Consider the following 12,033-nt stretch of genomic DNA (forward strand, 5'->3'; position numbering starts at 1 on the left):
ATTTCAATCTGTAAAGCCATTTACGAGCAAAAAGATACTATTTCACAATACTTTCGCGTGAGTCGCGATGGATCAGGAGATGGAGCGCTCTCCTCTCAATGAATTGACCCAGATTCGAATCCCAGGGATGGCTGTTTGATTCAAAGTATGCTCAATTTCCAACTCGTACCGGCTGAGATATCCTTAGTGGTAGCTGGATCGCGTGTTAGAAACTCTTAGTCGTCGTGTAAGACAGGAAGATTTTCGTGGTTTTCCTTTCTATGTAGCGCAAATACGTTTCATTTAAAGTCCTACACGAAAGATAAGTTTTGTTGTTTGAAAATATTTTGTGGAGTTAAATAAATGTACAAGAAACATAATTGGAGAGGAATGAAACGTAATTGGAGAATACTTTTAGTACATGCATCTCATTTGAATAATTTCAGATTTAAATAAAATTTAAAAAAATATTCGAAGTGAAATTGCAAGGATTTGTGAAAGGTTACGAAAAAGATATCTTCTCCTATTATTAAACTTTTTTCTTCAAAAAAAGTGATAAAATAAATAAATAAATAGAGAATGTAACTTAAAAATATAAAATTTTAAAAAGTACAATTTAATGAAATTTGAAACAAAAAAACTTTAGTATCAACTTAAATTTCAAATATAATTCTTTTTTTAAATTTTCTGTAAGATGATTTTTTTTTAAATAAATGTTTCATTCATTAGTATTCTTAAAAATAAATTTCTGCTCATTTTTAAACTAGTTCAATAAGCAAATGCAATTTATTTCTATAAAATATGCCAAGAACTTATTTTTGAAATTTAAATTAGCCATACTAGCAAACAAATATTGTATATTGTAATTAATGTATATATTATAATCTGACAAATGCAAATTTAACTAAAATGTTTGCAAAAACAAAAACGCCATAGTTTTTTTTTCTCCAAATTTTATATCCTCATATCAAAAATTCAGATCATTATTTTGCTATGCCCCTCACTTTTCCAGTACCAAACAAAGAAACAAGTAAAACAGTTTAAAAAAAAAGAAAAAAAGAAGGAAACCAAAATCTAAATCTTTGAGCTCCATACCCTGAAAACAGTAGAAATCGCCCCGGGGCCTATTTAATTATTTGCACCTATGTACTCTTTTTCCAAAAAGACAAAAACTGGAAGAATTTTCTTAAGGGGGGATAAAGAAACAAAAACAGGAAAAGGACTTGGGAAAAGAGAGCTTAATGTAGACCGTCGAGACAAATTACGGACTGCGGTTTGACGAATAAAATCGAATTACGCCTTACTGTTATTAAATTTGAAGTAGCCTTGGTGGAAGGATCAGAGGAAAATGGGGAAAAGGAGTGAAGGACTGACACTACTTGTAACAAGAATGGATGCGGAAAGATGAAATTTTCCCTCGTTTTTCCCCTCAAAACTACTACAATTTGTTAACTTTTCATACGGACTTTAGGCTATGTAGTTTTTTTTTTAAAGAACTTCTGTATGAAGGCTTTTTAAGACTTTATTTTTTTTAGTTCAAAAAAGGAAAATATCTACAGAAAAAGATTATAAAAGGAATGAAAGGAATGGAAGTTGCATTCCTCTATTAAAAATTAATTGTTTACATAGTAATTTAGGATTTTATGATTTACATAGGATTTTATTGCTCAAAAATATGCTATCAAGAATCAAACTGCTTTATATGAAAAGCTTTTATTCGCTTCAAAAATATATAAATAAGAAAAATCTTATTTTATGGTATCTTACCGCTTTACTTTATTGGTATTATTTATTTAATCAAACTGTATTGTATTGGAATCATATTTAATACATCTAGATTATGATAGTAGGCGGCTTACAGTAAAACAAATTAGTGAAGCGCAGTTTTTTTTAAAGCTTTGAAACTCCATTTAATATTGTCTTCGGGAAGTGTACAGTTTTAGTAATTTTTGTTTATTTTTCTTAAGATAACACACAAAATAAAACTTGAATAAATTCTTAATAGCAACTCAGACTTTGCTAAAATTACACAATGAGTAATAAATATGAAAAATTCATTTTAATTTGCTGAAAACTCATCACATAATGATTCGTCTGAAATTCAATCACTTTTAGAATACTTTAATTTGAGAAGAGCACAGAAATACTCACATCGAACTTTCTTGCATTTAAGTATTTCAGTTTATGTTCTTTAAATTAGCATTTGAATCAATTTTTAGTATATTTTGAATAAAATATGTGGTATAGATGTAAGCTTTCAATCAAACGATAATTGTAAAATTTATTTTAATATAAAAGAAATAAACACTTTATAACACTTTCTGTTAGAAAACAAAACGTGTGCTACAGTGGAAAAATAGTTTTTAAAAGTTTTACAGCCTAAATCGAGACGGAAAACTTTTCGCGCACGCATCAAATATTTTCAATCTATTTTCAAACTTCATAATACTTCAGTTTGTAAAAATGCTCCGTTTTCTTTTTATAACATATCAAATAAAATTCCCAAACAAATGTCAAGATTTCTGAGTCAAAACGGAAAAAAAATAGAACCGTGAATTAAAATAAAATCGAAAAAATATTTCTCTCGGAGTCAATTTAATAAAGAGAAAAAAACGTTTCAGAACCCATAATTTAATAAACAAATAACACTTGGAACCTGGCGAACGACGAATCTACAGAACAAGTTGCAGACATAGACGAATCGAGAGTAAAAACTGAATAAATATAAACGGCCTCTTCTTCAGAAGACAATTTGTTCTTATTTATTCTCGCCAAAAAGGGATAAAATTGTTGGCGCACTGTACGATGTGTCAACACGAGTTTTAAAATATATTGCAGTTTTTTTTTAATGTTTTTTTCGTTAAGTGTCTGGATTTGTGCAAATAATTACGAACGGTGGGGATATATGAATAAATAGAAAAATAATCGAAAAGCGACTTTTTTGCAGCTTGTCAAAACAAGTCTTAACAAATGGTACAGAAGTCTTTTTGATTTTTATACTGTTTGTCTTGAATTCACGTGAGGAAAAAAAAATAGGGTTTTGAATAAGAAATATTATCCAGCATTTTTATTCTATTTAAGTAAAAAGCTTTGGAGGATTGAAATGTTAAAAAGCGGTATTAAAAATAAACCGATGGTGATTGATAAGATTAAGTGTGAGTATTTTAACAAAGGACTGTTTATTTTTGTTTTTGATTTGTTTTTATTTTTATTTTTATGACTTCTATTCTCTTACTAGTAATTGGTTCTTGAATAATGGGTTTTTGGAAAGAAAAAGACAGGACATTTTCAACTGGAATGTACGGTGACTTTTGGCAAAGATAATTGGCATTTAAAATTGTGTATTTGACATTTTTGCTGGTGATTTTGGGAAAAATGATTCTTAATTTTCAGACATATACCCATTATTTTTTTTGTGTGCTACCGCTTTATTTTTATTGATCTTTTTGCTGTCTAGCGAAAAACATCTGCTTTTTAAATGAATTAGAAAGGATAAATTTAACATGTACAGTTTCGCTAACATTTTCTGTTTAATTGTGTAATGTGGTATTGTACGTGTTGAAAATTTTAGGTACAATTCTAGCAATGTATGTAATATACTTTCTGTTCTCGTTATTTTTCACTTAGTCAAAAAAAATTAAAACTTTTTCATATATTATTTTTTTTTAAAAAGTTTTAACGTAGACGTTTAGTTGAACGAACATTGTATGTTCGTTCAACTATGTAATGCTAATTTATATTAAATTTATCTCATTTGAAATGGAATTGCATGCGTTGAAATCTATGAGAGTAAGTCCAGTTGCATACGTTTGGTATTTGAAATATTTTATTTTTTATTTTTTTTATTTTGCACTCCGAAAAAATTGCTCAGCCTCATGGTTTTTATAAGAGGGGAAATTTAAAAATATTGCCTCAACTTGCTTATATTAGCATACATTATATGTTTAATTGTGCAATTTTGATTTCAATTAAATGTATCTCATTTAAAATGGCATGTTATGCGTTGTAATATATGCTTCTAATTATAGACTTATGTGTTGTTATACATACTCTCTAAGATACACTGTTTTTCTTACTTTTCAATTCATCGGAAATATTTTATTAGCTTCAAGTTTTTCATAAACTTCTGAACGTAAAATTAAAAAAAAATTACTTTTGACATATTTATTATAATTAGCATATGTTTAATTGTGAAATATAAATTTTAATTAAATATTCCTGATTTCAAATGACACTGTTATACACGGTGAAACATTTCGGTTCGAATCATGTTACGGAACGAAAAATCGTAATCTAAAATACCTTTGTTTTTACAGTAATAATTATCGTGAAATTACTGAATCACTAATTAAATAGATTTACTGTACAAATACAAATTACTGTACTTTACAAATACAAATACTGTACAAATTACGGTATAATATTTCACAGTAAAATGGATTTTACGGATGATGCATCCATCGGCCGGTATTTTATACCGTAATTTTATCCAGAACTTTTTACAGTGTTGTATGTGATGCTATGTATTTAATAAAATTTCTGTCTTTATTAATTTTCTTTTTTTTTTCACTTTGTCAAAAACATTTTTTATCTTAATGAATTCTTTTAAACAAAAAATTTAAAAAATTCATTTAACAAATACATTTTAACTAACATTATATGTTTAACTATTCAATGTCAGTTTTAAATAAATGTTTTTTTAAACAGCATTGTGTCTGAAGTATGTATGTTTGCTTAACACAATATACTATCCGGGTATGTATTTGTAGTGAACTTATTTATTCAGTAATTGAATAGTTTGGGGAAGAAGGTATTAAAGGACATCCTAAAAAAACCCAAACTGACTGAGTAATAGTGTTGAATGATTTTATCAGAGGAACGTTTATAGAAAGTACAAAAATGTAGTGCAAAAGAAGGTTGGTTAGTATCAGGATTTTTAGAAATTTTTAGTAAATTATTTAAAATACCACAAGAGCTATCTGTTTTTTGAACGCGTAAATTCATAATTTATATATTTTTCAAAAGAAAATTAACAACTCATATGTTTGCTTAGACCGGCAGTTCAAAATTTTTGTTACGTGGAACCCATGGGTTCTATGGAAAGGTCACAGGAGTTGCGAGAGTTAGAACAATACGGCTACGAAACCCTGTTATAAAATGTATATCCAATAAATTTTCCATTAGTTACTTAACGTTGATCTGATAAATGTCATCAACGTTTATTTTTTGTCATTTTTTGTTTTTATTTTAACGCTGCATTTTAGATCATATTTTTAGTTTATTCAAACAAAAAATCCAATAATGAACTTTAAGCCTGTAAATTTTACGGCCTGACATTAAACCTAATTTTTAAGACCCGTATTGTTCAAATTCCACAATGAGAATATTTTCCATCTTCACTTATTCATTAAATATTTTAAAAATAATTAATAAAATATCAAGTTTTAAAAACACATAGGGGAGAGTCGGGTAGCTCCGCCCAGCGAGTACCCCCGCCCAACGACAATTTCATATGTATAGAATATTTTCTCAAGTCAATGTGCCATCGGACATTAATTGTTATATTAAAAAGAGATTATTTTCAAAGTTTCAAGTATTTATGCAGCTGTTAACATGGTAAACAATAGTTTTGAAAATATGTTGAATACAGTATTCATGAAGTTAAGAAAAATTGGTTGAATGTTTCGTTTAAACTTCATTTTAATACTTATAAAATAATTTTTTCTATACATACAGCATTAAAGTATGTAGTCTTAGGTTTAATTTGCACGAAGAAAGAAGTTTATTTTTGAAAAATTGTTCGAGTAATTACAAATTTACAAAAAAATTGAATTTCGGGTAGCACCGCTCACATGAATGTCAGGTATCACCGCCCAATTTTATTTCGTTGATAAATGTATGGTTGCAAAGATTATTATTTTATTGCTTCAAATTTGAATGTTATATGCATTTTTAACAACAAATATTGTTGTTATTAAATGATTGTTATTAAATGATAGAATTCACTAAAAGTACATAAATATGTAATAAATAAAATAATTTTTTGATAAAAATGATAAATGAGGTTTATCTATTGTCAATACATTGGTCACTTTCATTTACTTTTGAAAAAACAGCCAAAAAACATAATTTTTGTAACTGGGAGGGGCTACCCGACGCATTTTGAAAAGAGCTGAAAAACATGTTTTTTTAAATTTCTATTTTTTTAAGTTAAACTATTCTTTTTTTGGTTTATTCTCTTTGCATTATTTAATTATATGGTCAAACAATAGAAACATACAAAAATATTGATTATTACTCAATATTATACAGAAATATAAGCAATACTCCTTAAGTGAGCGGGGCTACCCGACTCACCCCTAATTGGTTTCAGTTTTAATAATTTTTACAATTGCTAATGAAGTTTCGTAGTTCCGCTAAAAGAAGGTCAATAATTCAGGGTTCCATAACCGAACGAAATTTGGATCCGCTTATTTATGATATTAACTTTAATACTAATAATGAAATAATTTTTTTCAATGAACTTAAGTCTTTAGTTTTAAATTATTGTTTTAAATAAATATCTATTTCTCTTGAATAAAATTTTCTTTTAAAAAAGAAGCATTACATTATTTTTTGTGATTTTTTTAACCTTAGAATAACCAGTAAACATAATTCAAAATCAAATTTAAACTACCTTTATATGACAAATAAAATTGTCAAATACAAATTTCAACGTGATGTTTTTTTATTCAAAATTATTGTGTTCCAGTTTCTACAATATTGTAATAGATTCAAAATAGTATTAACAATTGTTTTTAGTTTATTAATATTTTTCAAAATTGCTAATGAAATTTATTCTAAGTTTCGCAGTTCCGCTAAAAAAAGGTCGATCATTTAGGGTTCCGTATCCTGAAGAATTTTGGATCCGTTGACTTAGACGATATTAACTTTAATACTAATAATGAAATAATTTTTTTTCAATGAACTTGATTTTTTAGTTTTATATTATTGTTTTCAATAAATATCTATTTCTCATAAATTATATTTAAAAGAAAACATTACATTAATTTTATGATTTTCAATAGCTTTATAATAACCAGTAAACATAATTCAAAATCAAGTTTTAACTAACTTTATATAACAAACAAAATGATCGAATACAAATTTTTACGCAGCGTTTTTTTTTATTCAAAATTATTTTTGTACTACCTTCTACAATAGTGCAATAGATTCAAAACAGTATTGAAAAAAATTATGGTTAAATTACACAATATTAAATATCATAGTTTAGAGCTGTTGATAATATAGTGAGTTTGTTGCTTAAACACATTAAATCAATAATGTAAAACATTACTTCTAAGAAATATTTTGCAATCAAATATGCTAAAAAAAATAATATTTAACCAACATTAATTTCACTTTACGACAAAAACATTTATTTTCGCAAATATTTTCTCAACTTTTAAACACACATTAAAAAAAAAATGAATAAAATAAACTACGCAATTAAAACTGTTAACCGTAAATGGTCATAAAAAAGTACAATCAATACAACACATTTCTAAAATAAATGCACACGGTAATAAAACCCCTTTTCCGACTCGTGAGCATAAAAATGTGCAGCGACACCTTATGTGTCGAGAGATAAGCTGAAACAGTTAAGTTTATATTATGGCGGTTAATTACTTTTCTCTTGCCCCTCGGACACCCCATGATCACTCGCAGTTCATCGTATTTATAGTCGTCCCTTTAATTTAGCCACAGATAGAATGGAAGATAAAGGAGATGGAGACAGTTCGATTGAGAAGAACTCGTAAAAACGTGTGTAATTGCATTCTCGGAGTTTGCTTTGTGTTTTATTACTGGAGTTTAATTTAATAGTCAAGCGAAATCAACAAGCCTTTTGGATAAGACCATTTCCTCTACTGGGACATGCTCTCTTAACGATGGGGACTAATTACAAAGTATATAATCATGTATTTGTAGGACATATAAGGCTGCAGGTTTGTCGCGACGCGAATTTCCGCGATGATTTCCGCGAAATTGTCATCTTTTTTCCTAAAATCCGCGAATTTCTCAATATGTCTTCACTTGCGCGAAAATTGCTTAAAATTTTATATTTTTTTCATTTTTTATTTATTATTTTTATTAAACAGAATTTTTTAATTTCTTGAACCTTAAATTGAAGATGTAAAATTGATTAAATATTTAGGGGAGTGAATCAATAGCAAAATGACATGAAAATAGTTCAGAGATAAGAGATAATCACAATCTTGTCAACTAAGGTGGTCTTTCTACGCTTAGGGAGGGTAATTACCTTCCTGAAGACAGTAAGAGTACAAAAAGAAATTGGAATCACAAAAGAAGGAAAATGTTATAAATCAAATCTTTGAATGAAAAATTGTTATACATGCTATTGCTCTGGGCAATGAAATTTCTACTGCCTTTCTACATATCCAGTTAATTTTTCCTAGGAGGCTTCTTGTGATTTCTTAAATATGGATCAGTTTCTTGGATGAAGGGGGGGGGGGGACTAGTAGGTAGTAGGGACTTGTAACTAGTAGTTTGAATGTAGAATGTTTGAGTTTTCACAGCAATTACTTCTTACAAAGCAGCGGTCAAGGAATTGCGCTTTGGTGAAGGAAAATTGATCGAGTTTTGGAAATCAAAGACCGAACGCTCCAAAATTGGCAATTCGAAGTTTGTCGGTGCCTAAAAACAGCGTTGACGCAGAAAGATAGTTTTCTAAGTATAAAAAAATATTAAGTGATGAAAGACGAAGGATAAATGAGAATAATCTGACAATGTATAATACTTTGTACTAAAATTCTGTTCATTTAAATAAAAATATTAATATTGCTTGAAATTCAAAGAAATACCTTTGTTGGGTATTTTTAAGCTTTCTTTATTATTTGCGCAATTTCTGTCTTTTGCATCATTTATATAATAAATTTTTTCATATTTAGAATTTGTGTAATTTTCAAAATTTCCCGCGATTTTTCCGCGAATTTGGGGTCTTTTTTCCTGCAACAAACTTGCAGCCCGAGACATAGCCTATTCTAAAGGGTAGAGAGATCTTTAATACGCCATAAAAAAACTCTTGCATTAAATCTAATTTTAAAAGATCTTTAAATGTTACATAGATTTCTATCCGTTTTCAAATTTTATGCACTTATACAGATTTTCAATTTTTTTAAATTGAAATATACCTAATTTACTGACATGCATGGTACCGTGTTTATCACGTTCGCTTTACACGCGAAATTCAGCACTTTTATAAAAATGAAAAGGGCCTTCAAAAAGGATCCGGAAAAAGGCTGCATAAAAGCAGGAAAAACATAACTTTATACATTTAACTTTATTAATTTAAATATTTTATTTTTTTAACTTATTTAACTTTCACTATCTGAGTTATTTCAAACTTCAATAAAATAAACGCAGTAATTGATAGAATCAACCATCAATCTCTTAAAAATTATAATACAAGGAATCAATCGGTTTAAATTATTATTATAATAAAGGTAATTAACATTAAGGTATAAGGGTAATTAACATTACTAATTAACATTAACAATGACATAATCAAGGTAATTAACATAAGGGTAATTACCATATATTTATTTTTCAATATCTAAAGAATCAAGTTAATGAGTAGAATCAAATACACCATAAGAAATTCTGGAACAAAATACAGTAGGCAGTACCCGCACCCAGGACACCGGTACTTTTTACTGTAAAATTAATTTTTACCGAAACTACACGGAGCAAAAAGATATGATATACCGTAAATATTGCAGTAATATTAATTAAGGTAATTAACATAAAGGTAATTACCATATATTTATTTTTCAATATCTAAAGAATCTAGTTAGTGAGTAGAATCAAATACACCGTAAGAAATTCTGAATCAAAATACAGTGGATAGTACCAGCATACCGGAACTTTTTACCGTAAAATTAATTTTTACCGTAACGACACGGAGCAAAAAAATATGATATGCTGTAAATAATGCAGTAATATTACCGTGTAATCACTGACCCACTCTAATTTATTAAATATTACTGTAAAGTTTACGGTATAATAACTTACGGCAAAAATGGATTTTACGAAAGATGCTTTCTAAGTTCTGGTACTTTAAACCGTAATTTGATCCGGAATTTTTTTACAGTGTACGGGAAAATGAAGCGCATGAAAAATATTTCATTCATATAAGAGTAACGACAGACTCGGAGTTTTTAGTTACGGAATCAGACACAAAAATATTCTTTCTCTGAATAAACATGCTTCTTTTTTCGACAAATATGGATTTCAGATCCCAAAAATATAGAGGGTAGCCGTAGTCTGGGAAATATGTTCCTCATAGTTTGGTCGGGAAAACGATCCAATGTTTAGAACCCTTAATGTTAATTTTACTCTTTACGTATTTTGCCATATCTCCCGAACTTTTTAAGCACATTGATAAATATTAGCACACAATTATAAAATTCGTTTATTCACAGGTAAATTCCATGCAATAATAAATTTTAGGAAATATTTATTATTTTTTAGTAAATAATAGTCGAAAAAAATTTGGAACTGTAAGGTATAAAATTTTTTTACTTAATTTTAAATTTTGTAATTTTGCATTTTAAAATACAAAATTTAAGCGAAATTGGTAGATTAGTTCCTACAAAAAGAGTTTTGAAGAGGTCAAATATTTAACTGAGTACGTTTTTGTGCATGATTTTGAAACTTAAAATATCGTCTGCCCTAATTAATCAACTTATTTGAGGTCACTCCCACAAAACATTGAGACCAATAAGAGTCCTAGAACGTGAAGATACGATCATTAAATCAAAAGTTATTCAGGATGGTCCGTATTTTTTTGACACTTTATACTTTTTGAAAATATATTTATTGTGCATGTTCGCTTAGAACTGAGATACAAATGTCATCTGGGTATTAAATTTTTATTAAATTCATTTTTATTTAAGACTGCTTTCCCATAATTCTTTCTCTAAAAAATAAAAACTTCTCTCTTTAGATTAAAGTTACGATTTCAATACTTTTTCAATACTTTGCCGTACTTTAAAATTAAACTTTTCAAGAAAGTTCCAATTTAAGGAAATTGTATCCGTTCTAAGAAAAAAATTTAATTTAATTATCAATAATTTAACATTTTAATAATTGCAAAAAAACAGTGAAAATAAGTCATATTAAATTACTATTCATATGAGGAAAAATTACAACAGGGACACGTTTTATTTTTAAAAAATAGCTATTTTTATATTATAATTTTGCGTCGTTAGAAAGCTCTAGATGAAAAAGACAAAAAATGAAACAGTCATTTATAAATAGCTGCTGTGAAGGCACAACAATGTTGAAAAAAACTTCTTTAATATGTGTAGATTGGATCCGTGGTAGCAAAGAGGATATAGGGCTCCCCTCCTAATAAGGTGACTTGAGTTCGAATCTCAGCGATGGCTGGTCGAAACGATATCCGCACTAGACTCGCACCGACCTCATTACTGACGTACAATATCCTCAGTAACAGGTGGATTATGGGTTAGAATTCCCTTGCCATCGGCTAACCATGATATTTACATGTAACACTAATGCGGTTAGTTCCATTAAAGAACCAAGGCAAATTTCTCCCGATACTTGATCCAGGAGTTCCCCTGTCTTCTGGAGTGGATTCAAAATTACAAGGCTACGGAGTTGAACATTAGAAGTCATGAACTCAAAATTGGGTCGGGTGTTCAACAACGGCTATAAAATAAAATATGTATAGATATGTCACTTATGTATATGTGGTTTGATGTTAATTATGACTAATGTATTATGTATGAAATTTAAGAATTTAAAGGTGAAAAGTACTAAAGCATAATTTATAGATTTATAGCATATTTATTATTCCCTACAAAAATTTAATTGTAGGAAGAAATTTTTCACACTCTGAAGCTTATACAGAATTTAATTATTTAGTATAATGAATTCTTTAAAAATAATGCACTTTATAATTTTTTTCGAACATATTATACCAGGGGTTTCCAACCTACATGAGGCCGGTGGCAGCAATTAAAAACACCAGTC

Source organism: Parasteatoda tepidariorum, chromosome 1 (assembly GCF_982258835.1).
Source record: "Parasteatoda tepidariorum strain Cologne lab strain chromosome 1, Ptep-v5.0, whole genome shotgun sequence".
Taxonomy (NCBI): Eukaryota; Metazoa; Arthropoda; class Arachnida; order Araneae; family Theridiidae; genus Parasteatoda; species Parasteatoda tepidariorum.